Genomic DNA, 22,640 nt, shown 5'->3' with positions numbered 1-22,640 from the left:
ATTTAAAAGAAGAATAATAAGAAAGAAGTGATATTACTTAGTGGGGGCTTTTTGAAAGAGATATTTAGCTCTATGTATGAGTATGTCCTATAGCATACATCAGAAGAATTCTGTTCTTTAATGCCGTTTCTATTTTCTCAAATATTGGCCCACTTACCACTGCCACAAAATAATTTCTACTTTTACCATTGGTGAAAAGTTTGAATAAGAGGAAACTGTAATGTAAATTGGTTTTCACTGAAGGGGGTCAGACAAACAGGAAACAGTGTGAAACAATAAACATAAATTGAAAAAGGCCTTTAATCGACTGAATTCATCAAGAGATAACAAGAAGACATTTTTCCTTTTTCAAAGTTTAATGAGTATATTCTATTCCTATTTGTTATTATATATAAATAATGAATGTTTCTAGCAAAAATTATCAAAGTGCTATATTTAAATGCCTAGCATCTTTATGAATATTGAATATCTTATTATATATCATTGTTATTCATTGTTGATCAAAATGCCATAAATTTACATATATCATGTTCTCAACTTTACAAATGAAGTAGAGAGCAAGAAAAATCCATCCTCTAAAATCTGCTCCAGAATTAACTAACTCTTTACACTGTCTGTTATACATTTAAAAATACCACCATAGGCGGTTGAAAAGAAACATGTGGTCAAATCATTTTTGTTTAATGTATAAACAAGAAAAAGAAAACTTACTTTTTATTCTTCCCGTAAATTAAAAGGACTTTGATTGAATCCATTGGCAATGGTGTCATATAGAGAAAGATAAACCTAAATTTTAGAGAATAATAAAAAAATCAAAGTGCTATAGATTAAAATAAAATTTGTTTTGACAGGGCATACAAAGTAATCAAAAGCATGAGTGTTGTACTAACAAAAAGTCACAGGTATTATACAACACTTCGATCTTCTACCACTGCTAACAAGACTGAGCCAACATTTGCAACGACGTGGATGGAACTGGAGGGTATTATGTTGAGCGAAATAAGTCAAACAGAGAAAGACATGTATCATATGACCTCACTGATATGAGGAATTCTTAATTGCAGGAAACAAACTGAGGGTTGCTGGAGTGGGGGGTGGGGTGGGAGGGATGGGGTGACTGGGTGATAGACACTGGGGAGGGTATGTGCTCTGGTAAGCGCTGTGAATTGTGCAAGACTGTTGAATCTCAGATCTGTACCTCTGAAACAAATAATGCAATATATGTTAAGAAAAAAAAAAAAACAAGAAGAAGGTAGCGGGAGGGGAAGAATGAAGGGGGGGAAATCGGAGGGGTAGACGAACCATGAGAGCCGATGGACTCTGAAAAACAAACTGAGGGTTCTAGAGGGGAGGGGGGTGGGAGGATGGGTTAGCCTGGTGATGGGTATTGAGGAGGGCACATTCTGCATGGAGCACTGGGTGTTGTGCACAAACAATGAATCATGGAACACTTCATCTAAAACTAATGATGTAATGTATGGGGATTAACATAAGAATAAAAAAAACCAAAAAACAAAAAAACAAGACTGAGCCAAAAAGGGAGCATACTGATACATAAGGAAAAAGTATATACAAATGACCAAAACAAGCATATAGCAAATGCAAACCCTGTGAATTACCTGCCAGATTCAGTATCAACTTTACAAGTCGATATTAGTTTATAGTTAAAGAAAGAGACTTTGTCTTAAAAATATTCCATCTCCAGGACACCTGGCTGGCTGAGTCAGTAGAGCATGTGACTCTTGATCTCAGGGTCATAAGCTAGAGTCCCACGTTGGGCACAGAGTTTACTTAAAAATTTTTTTTAAATTTAATCTTTAATGTGTATGGCTCCAAAAATACTTGGCCATTTCCTTGAAATATTAAACATATACCTACTATATGTTTCAGCAATTTCACTTCTGACTATATGCCCAAGAGAACTGAAACATATGTTCACACAGAAACTTACACATGAATGTTCACAGCAGCATTATTTAAAATAACTGTAGAGTGGAAAAAACTCAAATGTCCATCAAACAATAAGTGGATAAATAAAATGTGGTATATCCATACAATGGAACAATATTCTGCAGTCAAAATGGAATTAAGTACCGATGCATGCTACAATATGGATCAATCTTGAAAACACTTATTAAGTGAAGTAAGTGAGTCAAAAAGAGCCACATTTGCTGTGATTCCATTTACACAGTAGCAGTTGCACTAGGGCTGGATGAATGGGGAGATGGGATAATTACTAATAGGTATGGGGATGATGAAAATGTTCTGGAATTAAATTGTGGTAATGGTTGCAAAACTCTGTAAAATACATTAAATTTATTTATTAAATTGATTACATAAATAAGCAATGTTTTTCTTTTTAAGATTTTATTTATTTATTTGTCAGAGAGAGAGAGAGAGCACAAACAGGGGGAGCAGTAGGCTGAGGGAGAAGCAGGCTCTCTGCTGAGCAAGGAACCTGATGAAGGACTTGATCCCAGGACCCTGGGATCATGACCTGAGCCAAAGGCAGACGCTTAACTGACTGAGCCACCCAGGCGTCCCAAGTGTCTGACTCTTAATCTCGGCTCAAGTCTTGATCTCGGGGTCATGAGTTCAAGCTCCATGTTGGGCTCTGCACTGGGCATGGAGCTTACTTAAAAAATTTTTAAAAGATATCAGGAGTGACATCAATGAGATGGTAGAATAAGAGGTCCTCTGCTCATATCCCCCATCAGTAACAATAATTTAGCAGCCATTCACTGACAAAAGTGCCTTTATGGGAACCTTGGGATCCAGGTAGGAAGTTGTAAATCCCTAGTGGAGTTCAAGACCAAGGAAAGCCATTTTGAGAAGGCAGGCCCACACCCAGGTGGCTGATGTGCCAAATGTGGTCCTGGCTACAGATCCAGAAACAGCTCCATACCTGTTGTGGGTTCACCTACACCCCCATTTGTCCTTGGTTCTACCAACAGCACCATATACCAAGGAACCTGTTACATCCATTGGTTTCTCAAGTAAAAGGCCCACAGACATGGTCCTGGCTATGGACACTGAAGTGGCCTATGACTCAGGTCCAGCCTGTTTCAGGCATAGTCTAGGAACCCTTGAAGGCAAGCCCGCCAAACTTGGTCTAACTGTAGATTATGAAAGAGCTCTATAACTGGGCTCTAGCCCATCCCAGCTGTAGTCCATAAGTAGCCCTGCCTACCCAGAGTCCTGGCAGGAGACAATCCCGTCTGTGCCACTGGAGATCCTAACAGTGCCCTATACCCAGCTTCAGATCCTTCTAGCAGCAGTCCATGAACAATCTTGCCAGCCATGGGACCCAGTGGCTGTGTCCCTGGAGATCCTAATTTTAATGGCCCTATGACTAGGCCACAGCCCCTTCCAGCCATAGTCCGTAAAAAAAATTCTGGCTGTCCAGGGACTCACCCAGTGATCCAGCAAAAGCATACCCAGGGACCTGGTAGGAGCCTCTCCATCTATACAACTGGTAATAGGCCCATCATCTGAGGACCCAAATGTGAATACTGAAGTTGACCCTTGTCCCAGTACCACCCTACTGAATAAGGTCCCGTAGGCCATTCCATCTACCCAAAGAACAGATAAGTCTTTGCCTGTCAGAGCCACTAGCAATAGGCCTGCCAACTGCAGAGTCCACTGTGGACCCATCAACAGCCTTATGATCTGGCTCCAGCCCAGTAAAACTGTGATTCCAGAGGTAATCCCATCTACTTGGGGAAGCAACAGTAGAAGGTATATATACCTGCTACAGTAATCAAGATAATGTGGCATTGGGGCGCCTGGGTGGCTCAGGCAGTTGAGTATCTGCCTTCAGCTCAGGTCACAATCTCAGGGTCCTGGGATCAAGCCCCAAGTCAGGCTCCTTGCTCACTGGGGAGTCTGCTTTCCCCTCTGCCCCTCACCTGCTAGTGTTCTCTCTCTCTCAAATAAATAAATTTTAAAAATCTTTAAAAAAATATAATGTGGCATTGGTAAAAGAATAGACAAATGGAACCAAATAGAGTCCAGAAACAGACCCATATCAATATGGTCAACTAATCCTTGATAAAGGAGAAAAAGCAATAAACGGAGCAAAGATGGTCTTTTCAACAAATAGTGCTGAAACAACTGGACATCCACATGCAAAATATGAATCTAGACATAAACCTTATTCCTGTCACAAAACTGAACTCAAAATGGATCACAGACTTAAACATAGAACAGAAAACTATAAAACTTCTATAAGATAACATAGAAGAAAACCTAGATGACCTTGGGCATGGCAATGATTTTCAGATACAACACCAAAGGCACAATACATGAAATAAAGAATTGATAAGCTAGACCTCGCTGAAATTAAAATTAAAATTAAAATTAAAATTTTCTGCTCTGAGGAAGACACTGTCAACAGAAAATGACAAGCTAGAGACTGGGAGAAAATACTTTCACAAGACATATCTGATAAAGAATGTTATCCAAAATACCCCAAGAGGGTGCCTGGGTGGCTCAGTTGGTTAAGCGACTGCCTTCGGCTCAGGTCATGATCCTGGAGTCCCGGGATCGAGTCCCGCATCGGGCTCCCTGCTCGGCAGGGGGTCTGCTTCTCCCTCTGACCCTCCTCCCTCTCATGTGCTCTCTCTCATTCTCTCTCTCTCTCAAATAAATAAATAAAAATCTTAAAAAAAATGGGTTTATCTTTAAAAAAAAAAATACCCCAAGAACTCTTAAAACCCCACAATAAGAAAGCAAAATTTAAAAAGGGACCAATGACTGTAACAGCACCTCATTGGAAAAGATATGCAAATGGCAAATAAGTACATGAAAACCTGCTTCACATCATATATCATCATACATCACCAGGGAAATGCAAATTCAAACAACAAGATACCATCATACCCCTATTAAAATGACTAAAACTTGGAACACTGACTACAGCAAATACTGGCAAGGATGTGGAACCACAAGAATTCTCTTTCATTGCTGGTGGGAATGCAAAATGGCACAGCCACTTTGGAAGTTTGGCAGTTTCATACAAAGCTAGACATATGTTTACCATATGATCCAGGAATCCTGCTCCTTGGTATTTACCCAAAAGAGTTGAAAACATGTCCACATGAAAACCTGCACACAGATGTTTATGGTAGCTTTATTCATAATTGCCAAAACTTGGAAGCTACCAAGATGTCCTTCAGTAGGTGAATGGATAAACAAACTGTGGTTCATCCAGACAATGCATTATTATTCAGCACTGAAAAGAATTAAGCTTATCAAGCCATGAAAAGGCAAGGAGTCTTAAGTGCATATTACTATGTGAAAAAGCTACACACTGTATGATTCCAACTATATGACATTCTGGAAAAGGTAAAACTGAGACTGTAAAAAGATTAGTGGTTGTAAGAGGTTGGGGGTGGAACAGATAAATAGAAAGAAGATTGTCAGGGTAGGAGAGTGAAACTACTCTGTATGATACTCTAATGGTAGATGTCATGTCATTATCAATTTGTCCAAACCCACAGAATGTACAATACCACAAGTGAAACCTGACAAACTATGGACTCTGGTTGATAATGATGTGCCACTGTAGGCCGTTCAATTGTAATAAACGTGCCACTCTGGTGAGGACGTTGATAATGGGAGAGGCAATGCATGTGTGGGGGCAGAGGGTATATAGGAAATCTCTGTACCTTCTGCTCCATTTTGCTGTGAACCTAAGACTCTTCTGAAAAATAAAGTCTCCTAACAAAAATAAGGGAAAACATAGCCATGGCAAATGATATGCCTCCTGGCCATTCATAATGTAACTGTGAAGTGAGCACCAAAGCAACTGTTACTATCCCTAAGGGTGTTGTGTTCTTGGCCACATGATCAAAAGACTCAGAATCAAGAATAAAAGGGAATTTTCTCATCATGATAAAAAACATTGTATTAGTTTGCTAAGGCTGCCTTAACAAAGTACATAAACTGAGTAGCTTAAACCACAGAAACTTGGTGTCTCCCAGGTCTGGAGGCCAGAAGTCCAATATCAAGGTGTTGCAGAATTGGTTCTGTCTCTCTCTCTCTCTCTCTCTCTCTCTCTTTTTTTTTTGTTTAGAAATCTTTTTATCATTAGGGCATTACACCTTTTTCAGAACAAGTATAATTTACAGAAATTATACAAGGCAACTTTTTATCAAATATCAATATTTTGCAATGTTTTGTTTAATTGAAATGTTATTTCATTTGTAAAAACCATCTCCAGTTATAAAAATTAATCAAAAACCTACACATACAATATATTAATACGTATAAATAAGTGGTGTGTAAGTAATTTAAAAATAAGCAAATGCGCACAATAACATGTCGGATTGATAAGTGCTCTGAAGAAAAACAAAGCAGAACAAGGCTAGGAGTACCTACAGGGACTACTATTTTTCATGAGGTAGATAAAGTCTCTCTGATAAGATAACATTTGATAAGAGACCTGAATACACTGATAGTTTAATCTTTGCAAATATCCTGAGGAAAAGCATTCCAGATGAAAATAAGTGTAAAACAAAATCTTTGAGAAAGGAAAGAGGTAGGCATGTTTGAGGAACAGGAAGGAGGCCATAGCAGCTGGAGTGAGATGAACAAGAGGGACAGTGGTAAGAGATAAAGTCAGAGAGGTCAATGGGGGCCAGATACCATGATGCCATGAGAACATACCATGAGATACTATGAGAACATAGTAAGGACATTGGAGTTTGTTCTGAACGAGACGGAAGCCATTGGAGAATTGAAAGTAAAGATGTGGCATGAACTGTTTTATGTTTTCAAAGGATCCTTTGTTCTGTAGGATGAGAACAGGAGAAAAAGCAGCTAGGTGGTTACCACACACGTTCATAAGTAGTGATTTAGACAAGGATGTCAGTGGTGTAGTTGGTGTAGTTGGTGAGAAGTGGTCAGAATCCAGATTTATTTTGAATGTACAGGTGGTAAAATATGTCAGATTTATTATGAGGTGTGAGAGAATGAGAGAAACCAAGAATGCCACCAATATTTTTCTGCCTAAGCACCTGGAAACATGGAGTTGGCATTTAATGAGCTCGAGAAGGTTGACAGAAGGAATTGGAGGGTTAGTTTTGGATACAAGTTTGAGATGCCAATTAGACATCTGTGTTGGGATGTAGAGTAGACCTTTGTACATGAACATCGGAATTCAGGAGAGAACTCGGGTGACAGATGCACATATTTTGGAGACCTAAGTTTATAGATATAATTTCAAACGTGGGACTAAAAATGTTTCAAGATGGTGGGAAAAAGCAAATTGCATAAAAGTAGCAAACCAGGTCTAGAGGTTAATTCTCCCAGTATATACAACTATACCCTACTGAAAAAAAATGCATGCTTTTATTGTTAACTCCAAAGCTATCGTGTAGTAAATTCTAGTAGGTGCATTATGCCTACTGTCATGATTCTGACCAAACAGAGAGGGAGTGAAAAATGTGATCAATCTGATTCAGTAAGAATCATCTTTTATAGCTTCCCTTTCCATAGGGCTGACCTGTAGGCTTCAGGGTGAATTCTCAACCAGAGCAGTAAATCGTCACCAGCCAGCCAATAGACTTTTGCTTCACTAGATGACCTGGTTATAATAATATTGAGATAGGACTTAACTATCTTTCACACACTATTTTAATCACTTCATGCCAATTAACTCAATCCCTCAATAACCTACCTTTAGGGTAGGTACTACTTGGCTCAAACATGAAATTGCTGAACATAATATTTCAGGGATTAAAAAAGACTGGAGCACAGAGAAGTTAGGTCAAATACCTAGTACATACAAAACAGAGCCATTACACCAACACCTAGCTCCAGAGTTCATACCTTTTCCATTGTTCTATAGTCCCCCATACTTACTACCATTTGAGCCTCGAAGTTTCACTGTCCTGTGACCAACCTAACCTCCACATTCATTACAAACTTTTACTCCTATCCTCAAGTTTCCTCAATGAGAGTAAAGGTCACATTTTCAGGTCATGTCACTGAAGGGAGCAAAATTTGCCACTACAAAACATTCCTCTTTGGCATAAGGATTATTTTAGGCTGGTTAATATTTTTTTTAAGTAGGCTCCATGCCCAAAATGGGGCTTGGACTCGTGACTGTGAGATCAAGACCTGAGCTGAGATCAAGAGTTGGATGCTCAACTGACTGAGCCACTTAGGTGTCCCAAGGCTGTTTTTTTTTTTTTAAGATTTATTTATTTATTTATTTTAGAGAAAGCGATAAACCACGCAGGGGTAGGAACAGAGGTAGAAGGAGACAAGCAGACTCCCTGCTGAGAACAAAGCCCAATGCAGGGCTCAATCCCAGGACCCTGAGATCACGACCTGAGCTGAAATCAAGAGTCGGATGCCTAACTAACTGAGCCACCCAGGCACCCCAAGGCTGGTTATTTTTAAAAAGCAGACACAGGAGAAGCTCAGAAAACCAAGTAGAAGTTACCTTTTTATAAAAGACATGTATAGGTATAAAGCAAATCTCCATTTGTAAGGCTGTCTCCCTCTCTATACCAGGAAGAAGAGGATGATTGTAAATCTCTGGAAACTGTCATCAATGGAGAAGATAACAACTTAAATCTGTATAACAATCATACCCTTGTTTATTGGGCTTTTCTGATAACTTCTCATAACTGCCTATCCTTTTCGTTTGTCTTTAGCTGGAGATGGTTTATTGGGCCATTTCAAGGAGTTACTCAGTTTTCCTGGGTCTTTCTCATGTATACAGGAGGTATAAATGTTATTAAACTTCAGTGTGTTTTTCTCCCATTAATCTGTCTTTTATTACCATGGGGTAGGGGTCTCATTCAAGAACCAAGAAGGGTAGAAGAAAAATTATTTTCCTCCCCTACATTACCAAGACAAATGCCAGGTATTTAGTAACACTTAAAATTTTGGAAGACTTCAGAGAAAAATCCTCCATCTAAATCACTGTAAAAATTCTCCCAGCAAAATCTGGTTCCCTAAATTATATGCTCCCTTGGACATGAATGCATTACTACTGTTTTCAGACTGGAAATATTTCTATTGGATTCATTTTCTACTCATAATTATGTTTGACTATTTTGTTTCTTTTTTCTGTTGGCACTGGGCAAAATAACGCTGGCATTTAGAACAAAAACTATGCGTTCATTTTCTTATCCTAGATTGATTCTGCAAATATCTATTTATAGCTAGGTCATGTTTCAATCTCTTTGAAGCCATGCTTGTGTTTCAGGCTTTTTCTATCTCACAGAAACTTTTTTTAAAAAGCTTTCTATTTACTGCTCCTTTTGCCATTATTCCATAGGAAACAATGAACTCAAGGGAGCTGGCTGACAAGTCTAATCCACTCATTAAGTCCCATTACCTAGGCAGACTGTGTAACTGATTATGGGAGATAACAATTTTAATGCTTCTTAACAACCTGGCAGCTTTCAAATACGGAAGCCAAGAGAGAAAGTTAACTGAAAAGTTAACTACATGTCAGAGGGAAAATAAAGAAAACAATAACCTACATTAATTCATTGGAAACACTTGAGCTCAGATGACTATTACTGAAAGTGATTCATTTTTAATAAAGCTACCATTTATTAATCATTTACTGGGTGACAGGTACTTTATTAACATCCTCTCATTTAATCTTAAAAATAACTCTGCTAGGTAGCTATTATCCTTCAGTCACAAAGAAAATGAAAACACTAATTCAAAAGCATATATACACCCCTACGTTTATTGCAGCATTATTTACAATAGCTAAGATATGGAAGCAACTTCAGAGTCCATCAATAGAGGAATGGATAAGGATGATGTGGTACATGTATACAATGGAATATTACACAGCCATAAAAAAAGATGAGATCATGCAATTTTTGACAACACGGTAGACCTAGAAGGTACTATGCTAAGTGAAATAAGTCAGGCTGAGAATGTCAAATACCATATGATTTCACTCACATGTGGAATCTTAAAAAAATGAATAAAAAAACAAAAAGCAGAATCAGACCTGTAGACACAGAGAACAAACCGATGGGTGGATGGATGGTTGCCAGAGGGGAGGGGAGTAGGGGATGGGCAAAATGGGTGAAAGGCAGTGAGAGATATAGGGTTCCTGTTATGGAATGAGTAAGTCACAGGGATGAGAGGCACAGCATAAGGAATATTGCCAATGGTATTGTAATAGCAATGTACAGTGACAGATGGTAGCTACGCTTGTGGTGAGCACAGCATGTTTACACTTGTTGAATCACTATGCTGTACACCTGAAACTAATGTAACATTGTGTATCAACTACACTTAAGTAAACAATTAATTTAAAAAATGAGAAAACTGAGGCTCAGAGAAGTTAATAACACTCTCAAGAGTACACAGCTAGGGGCGCCAGGGTGGCTTAGTAGGTTAAGTGTCTAACTCTTGATTTCAGCTCAGGTCATGATTTCAGGGCCGTGGGATCCAGCCCTGTGTCAGTCTCTGCTCATCCCTCTCCCTCTGCTCCTCCCCCGGCTCTCTCTCTCTCTCAAATAAATAAATAAAATCCTAAAAAAAAAAACCCAAACAAACCCCAAGAGTACACAGCTAAATAAGAGGTGGCTTATTATCCTCACCTTTTTATGACTGGTCAAATAACACCTTCTTGGTGAGGCCTTCACTACCACTCTATTTAAATTTGTGACCACTACCCCTCAGCACACCTTTTCCCTTCCACTGATTTATTTTTATCCATAGACCTTATTAGCATCTAAATCGCTATAATTTATTCATTTATTCCATTTGTTGTCTGTCTCCCTTCTCTACAAGGTCAAGTCCATGAGGTCAGGGATTTCTGTCAATTTTGTAAACTACGTAGCCCCAGTGTCAAGTACAGTGCCTGACACAGAGAAGGTTCTCAAGTGGTCACCGAATATGTGGAACAGGGATCCATGAACTGGAAGGGAAATGAGGGGCAGTAAAAGTTAGTGTGTGTATTTAATTACCATCTTCTTATTTGACATATTGGATTTTAAACTTGGGGGAAGTGGTAGTTATTGCCCTGAATTCATTATTCCAACCTCTGAGCACTTTCTTTGCCTAATGAGTCAGCTACCCTAACATGGTAAAAACAGTATACTTCCTAACCCTGGATCAGAGAACCTTCTTTCACAAACATGTTTTAGAGAATGAAGAGGGAAGAAAAACAATCTCTTTTTCTTGATAACTACTAAGAAGCCTGAGACAATGCAGATGCTCTCTCTTTCCTGGGATACGTTTACAGGGACTATTTGATTTTGAGGCAAACATAATAGAGGATCACAAACAGAAACATACTGCACTCTGGTCTAACTGCAAGGCCCAAGCACAAGCTTCCACAAAGCTTAGGATATTGGGTTAACATACTAGGTAAGACAACATTTTCTCAATGACACACTTTTTATAAAGAGAATGAGATCCAGCAATTGAAATCAAGAGCCAAGCAAAGATGATGTTCCTTTCATGACCACCATGCTGGTCCCCTCACCATTATGAGGCTTTGCAGAAAGCACACTAAATGTTTGCCTTGCACATGGATCCAGGAGTGTGAGACATTGAACCAAGCTTGGTTAACTTTCCTAATTGATAGCAGCCCATGAAAGAGCCTTCACCAGTAAGTTTGCCAGAAATACATTTTGTCAGAAATAAATCAAAAGGGCAAAATAGGATAATAAAAGGTTATAGTTGGGGCACCTGGGTGGCTCAGTCGTTAAGCATCTGCCTTCGGCTCGGGTCATGATCCCAGGGTCCTGGGATCGAGCCCCGCATCGGGCTCCCTGCTCAGCGGGAGGCCTGCTTCTCCCTCTCCCACTCCCTCTGCTTGTGTTCCCTCTCTCGCTGTGTCTCTCTGTCAAATAAATAATTCAAAAAATCTAAAAAAAAAAAAAAGGTTATAGCTTACACAACAGAAGATTTAGACTCGGTTAGAAGTCTTCCCTCTAAGGTGAGAGTGTCAGGAAAAAACAAATCAAATAGAAGCGTAGGGGTCCTCCTTGGAACAGAAAATGAACTCATTTTTCTGAGGTAGAACAGAGAGGGTTAGGGGGCATTTTGAGGTGGGAAATAAGGAATTTGACAGTCCACGTCCATATGACTCAATCCCCTTTGGAAGTGGCTGAGGACATCATTTGGTGAAAAACTAAGAAAGAGCAGGTTGGGTCTCACTATTCCCTTCGCCTGTTTCCTCACATGTAATAGTAGATGACTTTGCCATGTCTCATTCCCAGGGTTTTATGAGGCTCAAAGACCATACTGCTTGAAGAATTTTGTGACAGGTTAATTTGTGTTTCACGTGAAGATGGTGGACAGTCTATTCTTTAGGAGCAGCAGAGGAAATACTGAATTTCCCAAAAGGATAATTCCTTATTCGACAACTGTAGACTCCGAATGCAGAGGCAGGCAGGTCCCAGGACTATGCATAACAGACAAGCACGTTCGAGAGGATCTGAGGCCTGCCCAGGCACCTTCATCATCCCATCTCTAGGAATTTGGGGGAGGATAAACACCCAGTGAGGGGCTGGTGGCTGCCACCTGAAGAGAAACTGTTTTGTGCCTGTGGGGCTGGTTGACAGTGCTAGAGACCGGGTAGGCTATACGGGCTCTGCAGTAGCAATCAGGGCTGAGGCATGGAGTCCTTGCCCTCCACTCACCCAGAACTCGTCTCTCCTGTGTCATGAAAGCCTAACGGGGCTTGACAAACAAGAAGAAGGACTGGTAGGTGTGAAGCGCAAATAAAATAGCCACTATCTATTTTTAGACTGAAGTTATATTTGAGAAAACACTGATTCTTCTTTTGTTTTTGCAAACAACCTGCTTCATCCGGCCAAGGTTGAGACCTGTGCTTAAGTCACATAAGAACAACTAAAAAGGAAAGAGATGCTTTTGTGTACCATTTCGATTTCCTGAGGAAGGAGGGTGCAGCGTAGTGAGAAACTATTTTAGAGAGAGCAATCATAGGTTAAAATAGGTTCCTCCTATTTCTTTCTTCCTCCTGATGTTTTAGAGAAAACTACTGAGGGCATTTGGAGGATTCACTACACACTTTGCAGCATAACTGTTGGGGTCTAATGTGTTAGTCCATTTCATAAACTCTCCAAACTCTGCTATAAGATACATCTCAGCATTATTGTTGGGATTTTTTACTTGTCTTTTCCTTTGGACTTACAGTTTCTTGAGGTCAAGGCTCATACAGACTAGGTGCTTGACGAATGGCAAAGGAAAACCAGAAAGTAGTGTCAAGCCTGGATCAGTTAATGACAATGGGAAAGAGGAGTGAAATGGACCCATATGAAGGGATCCTACATGAAAAAGAAACAAAAAGGAGAAGTCATTGCTTAGCAGTACTTAGTACACAAGGCAGGCACAATTCCTCCTGTTATTGGGTATCCAATACAGAGGATGAGACAGGCATTAAAATGGCCCCTTAAAATAATGATTCTTGTATCAAAGTCTAAGAAGAAATTCATGGGGCCATATAAATTTTAAGCAGAAGGACCTGATCCAGGCACAAGAATGAGGGATGTCTTCATACAGAAAGTTTTTTTCAGCAGAAAATTGACAGAGTTGAGTTGTAGCCAATTAGTTGATGAGATCCATGTGACAGGGGATGAGGAACCAAGGAATATTTCCACAAAACTTAAAATTATGGCGTGGGAACACACGAGAGGGCTGCAAACAAAACTCCAAAGTATACACCTGAGAAGTAGCCTGGTTGACAAGGAAGTCTTGGTGTTAGCTCAAAGTACGATGCTACGCACACATAATCAGGCACTGACAAGCTGTTTGACTGCTATTATTAGCACAACCAAGAGGCAGTTTGTTGGTTAAGAGTGTGGATTCCAGACTCACAATCATAGCTGTCAGACTTTGGGGAAGTCACTTAACTCTTCATGTATCAACTTCTTTGTAAACTGAGGGGTGTCAGAGTGCCTTCCTCCTAGGTTGCTGTGCACATTACATACGTTACTCCATCACAAGCACATAGGACAGTGCCTGGAGCATACTAAAAACTGAGTAAAGGTTAGCTGCTGTTATTTTTGCTACCATTATTAGTTGCTATGTTAAAAGCCAAAGATCATATTAGGATTAAGTTAGTGATAACGTTAAGAAGTGCTTACAAATTTGTTCACAGCGGACTGTGTTGTGTGTTGCTTATATGTACAAGGAAGGAGCTTCAATGCCTAGAGATCCAAATGCAATGTGATGCAAAAGAAAACTTCCTGCTGGAGAGAGAAAGTTGAATGGTGATTGCCAGGGACCTGGGGACAGGGAAATGTCCAAAGTGCCAAGTACTGTGGTAAGAAGTGTATCCCCAACAACAGATCAAGTGAGAGCAAATGAAAGAAAACATAGACTGGGTAGCTTGGGGGTTCTTTGGAGACTTGGGAAAATGTTTGAGAATATATCTGCACATTTGGAAGTAGGATGAAAGGACGGATCTCCTGAGAAGGGACTCAAGGACATACTGAAGGCAAGTTTCAGGAGACCTGATAGTGCTTACCTTTCTTCTCCATCTTAGAAATCCCTGTGTCTCTAGCAGGTTGCAGGACACAATCAACTGGTATTGCACACTTTCTAAGAAAATCGAGTGTACAAGAAATGGATGGCTAACTGATTTAAAGGCCCAGTGAAGGAGTGAGTCACTGAACTTGGTGACCTACACTCCACATTTTGTCCAGGCAGAGGATGTTGGAATGTTTCGGGATGTGGGTTACCCATAAGAAAGATCCAGAAAGGGGAAGTTGAAGGCAATGCAGGTTGCCCAAGGTACTAAGAGTGAAATAAGGGATCAGATGCTTTACATTGTCAAGAGGACTACACAGATAAGAAGCCTAATGGAGGGGAAGGGGAAACTCGAAAGAACAGCTGAAGCCCCCATACAGCAAAAAGTCAGTTTTAAATGAATGTCGGACACAGAAAGCACACATAGCTGATTACCAGGACAATGCCAAGTAAGAATTTTTCTGCTTCTTTATTTCTTCTCGTTCCTTGTACTCCAACCATGGAAAAGTCAGAAGTCTGGTTGGCAAGACGGAAGGAAAAGAATAGAAGCTGTAGATGGGAAAAGCCCCAAGAAAGCTGCCACTCCTGCTTGCCCCAACCTCAGGCTTCCTTTTGGAGCATGGCCGAATTTGGTGGGGGGGGTAAAAGTCTGATTTAAAAGACAATTCAAGAAATAGCAATTATATTGGGCAGGGCATTGTCATTTATTTATTTTAGAGAGAGGGAGAGAGTGTGCGAGCGAGCACAAGCGGGAGGGGCAGAGGGAGAAGGAAAGAGAATCTCGAGCAGACTCCTGGCTGAGCTTGAAGCCCGCGTGGGGCTCGATCTCATGACCCTGAGATCATGACCTGAGCTGAAACCAAGGGTCAGACGCCACCCAGGCGCCCCGGGGCAGCGCATGGTAATTCTTACACCGAGAGTGGTGCTGCTCACTTGGTTTGGTTTTAGTTGAAGTGATCTGGAGACTGTATTATGTAGAAATGACCAGAAACACTCGGCCCGAACTATAATCTGTAGCAGGGGAAGCAACAAGGCCACAGGAAAGATTTAAAAGAACAGTGGGAAGAACAAAATAGTTTATTTCTAAGCACATCCTATGAGTTTTGCTTTCTCATTATAATAGCTACACATACATTCTATATACTATTTTGGGGAGGGTGGTTACTAAAATATTAAGAAATACAGGTAATCATAAAAGCTAACCAGATGGTCTACTCGCAGAAAATTTGACCTAATTTTTAGAAATTAGTACAAATATGTGAAGGTCTGGTAACAAACACATTTTTTCAACATCATTGAAATTGCCTTCGCTGCAAAGAACAACTTAGGTGAGACATTTCTATGACGTTACTATGTCAAGGCATTCCAGAATTATCTGAATATTTTCCTTATATTAATCAACCTGTTTTTCATAATCTACATTTTCTCCAAAGACTCATTGTCCCTAATTTCAATTCTGTAACTAGCTGAGGAAAAAGAAAATGACAGTAGCAACATTATATTCATCTGTGTGCAACCAAACACCAGCTTCCTCTAACAGAGCTAAATGTTCGAGCACTTGAGGACTCAGCATTCTTAACTCCTTTTGGAAAACTGGAATTTGGTGCAAATGCAAAGTTTGTAATAGGGACAAAAGCAACATAGTTTAGGGGCAGCACCCGGTGAACAGAAAGATTGGAATGAGCCCTGCTTTGGGGATATAGAGAAGAAATTAGCACTAGATCAAAGCATGGAAAGAGGATACACACAGAAGTCCTCTAAAGTTTTTAATACACTAGTTAATCTATCACTCATAAAATAAGGGGCAGTACCTAAAGCCCCTTAGACAAAGATTCCTGTGACAAATTTCTCTAAGAATTGAAAACTAAAAGTAAGTCCATTCAGGAAAAAAAACTAACATCATTTCTCTTAGTAACAATAATAGAGTTCTGGAACCAATTTCATTTCCAAACTGGCCCTGGCCTCTAAAAAGCATGATTTCCTCATTCAGGCGTTCTGGGCCTTGTTTTTGTCCTCTTACTACTTCTTGGTTTCTGTCTCTCTCCTTGCGTGGAGTATTTCTGATTGTACTCTGTCTGTATCATCATTGTGAGTCACCTGAGGTCCCAATTTGGAAATAAGCAAGACATGCATACATCAATCAACAAAGGAGGATGTGATCACTTTAGGTGTGATCTGAGGAATATAGAGCAATTAATTTCGTGTGTAGAAATATATTAGGAAGACTTCTTCAGAATTCTCCTCACTGGCTCCAACTATCTCATCAGCCTATTATCATCCATTTTCTAATATCTCTTTAATGAACTATTCCTTTGGAATATCAGATTAGCCAACAATGTTCTGTTGTTCATTTACAAAACATTATTTTTGTTAAGCATGTATAAAAACCGAAGCCTCAAAAGATAAGGAATGTGTCCAGAGATCCTGGCATCAGCCCCCAGGAACCTCCCGCACCTGGCCCAGCACTGCGTCCCAGCCTAACAACACTGGATATTCACATGCACAAGAATGAAAAGTGGACCCCTGGCTTGCATCACTCACAAAAATTAATTCTAAATATATTAAAACTGAAATGTGAGACCTGAAAGTATAAAACTCCTAGAAGAAAAGAACAGAAAAGCTATTTGACATTGGTCTTGGCAAAGATTTTTTGGACACACCAAAAACAAAAATAAACAAGCAGGACTACATCAACCTAAAAAGCTTCTGCACAGCAAAAGAAACAATCAACAAAATGAAAATCTACAGAGTAGGATAAAATATTTGCAAACCATGTATCTGATAAGGGGTTAATATAAAAAATTTATATGGAATTGATATCATTCAATACCAAAAAAGAAATAATCTGATTTAAAACTAGGTAGAGGAACTGAATAGACATTTTTCCAAAGAAGACATACAAATGGCTAACAAGTACATGAAAAGGTGCTCAACATCATTAATCATCAGGGAAACGCAAATCTAAACCACAGTGAGAGATCACCTCCACCTGTTAAAAGGGCCATCATCAAAAGACAAGAGATAACTAGTGTTGGCCAGGATGTACAGAAAAGAAACCCCTGTGCACTATTGGTGGGAATGCAGATTGGTAGAGTCACAATAGAAAACAGAATGGGAAATACTCAAAAAAATAAAAATAGAACCATCATATGATCCATTAATCTCCCTTTTGGGTATATATACATAGGAAATGAAATCAGTATCTCTGCACGTCTTTTTGTTCTTATGAATACAGTATTTATTTGTCTTCCCTCTGTTAAACTTTGAGCCAGCCACTTTCCCTAGGCTGCCTGGGGAGATACAGGGAAAAGGGACATACTGGGCAGACGAAATATGGGAGAAAGACCTATAGGAGGTGGAGACCGCTCCCTCCCATGATGAAGAGGATGAGAAAGGCCACCCGCAGGCACAAGAGCCCCATGGCCTCCAAGAGGGCAAAGCCCAGAATGGCGTAGGAGAAGAGCTGTTGCTTCAAAGAGGAGTTCCTGGCACAACCAATGGTGAGGCTCCCAAACATAGTCCCAATTCCAGCCCCAGAGCCAGCCACCCCTACCGTGGCTGCCTCAGCCTCAATGAACGTGGCTGCTACGTCAATATCCCATGAAATGGCACTGATTCGGAAGCTGCCATAGGAATAAGTGACGTCAGGGGATGTGCGGCAGCCAAGCTGCTGAGGCTCTCATCTGTCAGTGTCTCAGGTGGTTTTAGCAGCACTGCAGTGGTTGGCTCAACAGCTGAGAGGTGCTCCTGGCCAAGAAGGGGGTGGCGACAACCGTTGCTCAGGTGTACATTTTCAGGGGATGAGGGGCTGTGGCAGGAGAGCTGCTCCCAGGGCAGAGAAGACAGAGAGTGAGGTATCTGCACTTCTATGTTCATAGCAGCAGTTTACAATAGCCAAGACATGAAAACAACCTCAGTATCTGTTGACAGATGAACGGATAAAGATGCGATATATATATATATCTCACCCATAAAAGAGGGAAATCCTACCATTTGTAGCAACACGGATGAGTCCTGAGTGCATTATGGCAAGTGAAGTAAGTCTGATAGAGAAAGACAAATACTGTACGATCTCACTCATATGTAGAATCTAAAAAAGTTAAACTCAGAAACAGAGTAAATTGGTGGTTGCTAGGAGTTGGTGAGTGAGGGAAATGGGAAAATGTTGATGGGAGTCTGGGTGGCTCAGTTGGTTAAGCGTCCGTCTCTTGATTTCAGCTCAGGTCAGGATCTCAGGGTCATGAGATTGAGCCCCACATTGGGCTCCACACTCAGCTTGGAGTCTGCTTGAGGTTCTCTCTCTCTCTCTCCCTCTGCTCCTCCCCCCGACTCACACTAAATAAATAAATAAATAAAATCTTTTTTTAAAAATGGAGAAATGTTGATCAAAGGGTAGAAATGTTCAGTTATAAGATAAATAAGTTCTACAAGTCTTATGTACAGCATGGTGACTATAGTTAACAATACTGTATTGTATACTTGAAATTTGCTAAGAGGACAGATCTTAAATATTCTCAACACAAAAATAAAATGGTAACTATGTGAGGTAATGGATGTGTTAACAAACCTAGTGGTAATCATTTCATGATATATATACGTATACACACACACACACACATATACACACATGTCAAATCATTACATTGCACACCTTAAGATTCCACAATGTTATTTGTAAGATATATATCAATAAAGCTGGAAATGAAAAATTTGTGTTTTGGTGAAAAAAGAAACATTTAGATATCTAAATTTTAAGTATAAAAAATAAAGTCTTTGGGGCTCCTGGGTGGCTCAGATGGTTGGGCGTCTGCCTTCGGCTCGGGTCATGATACCAGGGTCCTGAGATTGAGCCCCGCGTTGGGCTCCTGGCTCAGAGGGAACCTGCTTCTCCCTCTCCCTCTCCCTCTCCCTCTCCCTCTGCCTCTCTCCCTGCTCATGCTCTCTCTCTCTATCTCTGTGTCTCAAATGAATAAATTTAAAAAATCTTTAAAAAATAAAGCTTTTTACATTTCTAAATAAAATAAAAAATAAAAAATAAAACTGAGGAATAGACTTCCTGGTGAAATAATGTTTTATTCAAACTGGCAACCAATCAAGTCATTTACCAAGGATGAGTGTTGTATTTCATTTATTTTGTGTATATATATATATATATGTATATATATATATATATATACATATATATATATATATGCTTATGAATAGAGGCATTATTAAAGCCTAAAAACAAAGATTCTGTAATTATTGAAAAAGTTTGGTTGTTCTGGATAACAATGTAGCCTTTCAGCTAACCAAGCTATAATTTGTTAATTGGGTGGTATTCCAATTGTTGGAATGTAATCAACAATCCTAACCTCAGTATTAAAGTCAAAGCTTGAAGTGCACTGAATAACCTAAATATGAATGTTAAAAATCAGAGCAAGTTAAAGATATTCATCAAGTCTGTGAGAATTTTTTCTTTGGTTCCCTTAAGTCTGCTATGCAGCTGGTTGGGCTGGATTGTTAACAAACATGACTATTACCACTGACCATATACTTAACATTTATTTTACAGACCTTTTCAATGTGTTACTTGTGGGAAATGGAAACACCAAAGTTCAAGTTTTGAAACTGCTTTTGCATTTGTCTGGAAATTCAGCCATAGCAGGAGGACTACTTAGTACCTAAGGATTCATCATCATTCCTTTCTCTTTATAATAGCCACCTAGCAAAGAAGATTCTTCTTGGAGTACCTTTTTTAAGATTTATTTATTTTATTTGTTTTGGGGGGAGGGGCAGAGGGAGAGAGAGTCTCAAGTAGACTCCCCGCTGAGTTTGGAGCCCGACCCAGGGCTCAATCACCACCCTGAGATCATGACCCAAGCCAAAACCAAAGTCAGACACTTAACCACTGGCACCACCCAAGCCTCTCTTCTTTGAGTACTTCTATAAGAATATAAATAACTGCCTCAACATCAAAGGCCATTTAGCTTCTCAACCTACGTTCACTAAAGGTTCACTGTTCTTCCTCCTCTATGGCGAAGAATGTGCCCAGAAAATAAGAGCTTTAAAAAAAAAGAAAAGAAGGGGCGCCTGGGTGGCTCAGTCAGTTGAGTGTCCAACTCTTGATTTCAGATCAGGTCATGATCTTGGGGTTGTGAGATCAAGCCCCACATTGGGCTCCACACTCAGCCCAGAGTCGGCTTGTCCCTCTCCCTCCCCCTGGCTTGTTCTCTCTCGCTCGCTCGCTCGCTCTCTCAAATAAATAAATAAATAAAATCTTTTAAAAAAAAAGAAGAAAAGAAAAGCTTTAGTTTATCATCATGATGTGGATGTGAAGTAAAAAGATGTAACAATAACAAAATTCTGATAGTCATATGTGTCCAAAGAGTAATGCAGTCTGGAAGTAATGCACATTATAAATTTCTTACTTTCCATATTTCTTGTAAAAGAATTCTTTCAGCAGCTGGATTTAAACAGTAAATGTCATGTCTCATCAATACAGCTAAAACTTGCCATGGTCTTCAAGATTATTTTGGACCATTTTATTGACACCAAATGAATATTGGAACTTGTACTGAAAACATTTATTTTGCTGTCTACATTGAGATATTTTGGTTATTTCCTCTACATGAAGAGACAGTGACCTTTGTACACATAAGCTACACTTTCACCATTTGAAGTGATCCAAGACCACATTAGCATGTCATAAATTCATTGGTTTAGAACTATCATAGGAATGACACCATTCTTCTAGTACTGATGAGATCCTGAGTGCTCAGTTTCAACTGCCAACCCAGCCACAGAACATCCAAAAATCCAATCATCTGTACTTCTAGTCAATGCAAAATATAAACTTTAGGAGAAGGCACTCTCTAGTACTCACCCACTGCCATACAATGTGCCAGTACAGAAAGATATTATGGATAAAATACTGGATTTAATCCAAACGTCCATCGACAGACAATTGAGTAAATCAATTATCCAGTCTTTAAAATGATGAAGGAGGTCTGGATGTGGGTAATGTGGGAAAATATCCATTTGCAATGACGTGGATGGAACGAGAGGGTGTTATGCTAAGTGAAATAAGTCAGTCAGAGAAAGACAAATACCATATGATTTCACTCATATGTGGAATTTAAGAAACAAAACAGACGAACATAGGGGAAAGGAAGGAAAAATAAAATAAGACAAAAATAGAGAGAGGCAAACCATGAGAGACTCTTAACTATAGGGAACACACTGAGGATTCCTGGAGGGGAGGTGGGTGGGGTGATGGGGGTCATTAATTGGGTGATGGGCATTAAGGAGGGCACTTGATGTAATGAGCACTAGGTGTTATATGCAACTGGTGAATCACTAAGTTCTACTCTGAAACAAATTAAAATAAAATAAAATAAAATAAAATAAAATAAAATGTTAACAGTAGGAGAAAAAAAGAAAAAAAAGATGAAGAAAGTCTGGATGTGGTAATGTGGAAAAATATCCACGAAATATTATTTTTTAAATACACACTGTAGGAAAATATGCCTAATGTGACCCTGTGTATATTTTTTAAATGAAAAATACTTATGCTTACAAATACATTAACAAACTACAGTAGGACTGGAGAGTGGAGAAATGACTTTTTTATGTATACCCTTGACTGTTTGAATTTTTACTATATTTTATAACTTTTTAGTAAAAATAATTTTTTTAAAAACTCACATTTCCAAACTCATTTAGATAATAAATGGCAGAGTTGGTAGATGAGTTTGTGCCTTCAGAATCCACATACACTGATCTTTCCACTATTACACGGTAAGTAAACTAAACACTATCGAGAAGTAGAATGACCTTGCCAGTTGACATCCATTCAGGAAATGTTGTAATGGACAATTTCAGTTTTCAAAAGAACGGACACTAAATTTTCAATTCTCCAGGTGAGGCTTAACTCGTTATATGTCATTATCCATGTTTTTAAAGCTTAGAGATGTTTACAAAATGGAGTTATTTTTCTATTATATATATTTTTTCAGCTTCAATTCCAAGGACTCATGATTTCCTTCACCACTCTTTTATTTGAACATTGGTATGCCTATGAAACCCTCTTTACTTCCATCCCTTCAGCTTTATTTCTAATTGAGAGGATTCAAAAAGCCATAAAAATGTGATCCTTGACAGGATTC

General features: G+C 39.4%; 2 pseudogenes; one reads left to right on the top strand and one right to left on the bottom strand.

Annotated features, from left to right (window-relative positions):
• Positions 1-17,839: 17,839 nt before the first annotated feature.
• LOC123848785 (ATP synthase F(0) complex subunit C2, mitochondrial-like) lies at positions 17,840-18,284 on the bottom strand (annotated as a pseudogene).
• A 587-nt stretch (positions 18,285-18,871) lies between these two features.
• Positions 18,872-22,640, top strand: part of LOC123848735 (armadillo repeat-containing protein 10-like) — a 46,883-nt pseudogene continuing 43,114 nt past the window's right edge.

This window comes from Mirounga angustirostris, unplaced genomic scaffold, assembly GCF_029215605.1.
Source record: "Mirounga angustirostris isolate CCGP_5_RB_7025 unplaced genomic scaffold, mMirAng1.0.hap1 SCAF_11, whole genome shotgun sequence".
Classification (NCBI taxonomy): Eukaryota; Metazoa; Chordata; class Mammalia; order Carnivora; family Phocidae; genus Mirounga; species Mirounga angustirostris.
The sequence above is the reverse complement of the archived record's forward strand: the minus strand, read 5'-3'. Positions and strand labels throughout refer to the sequence as shown.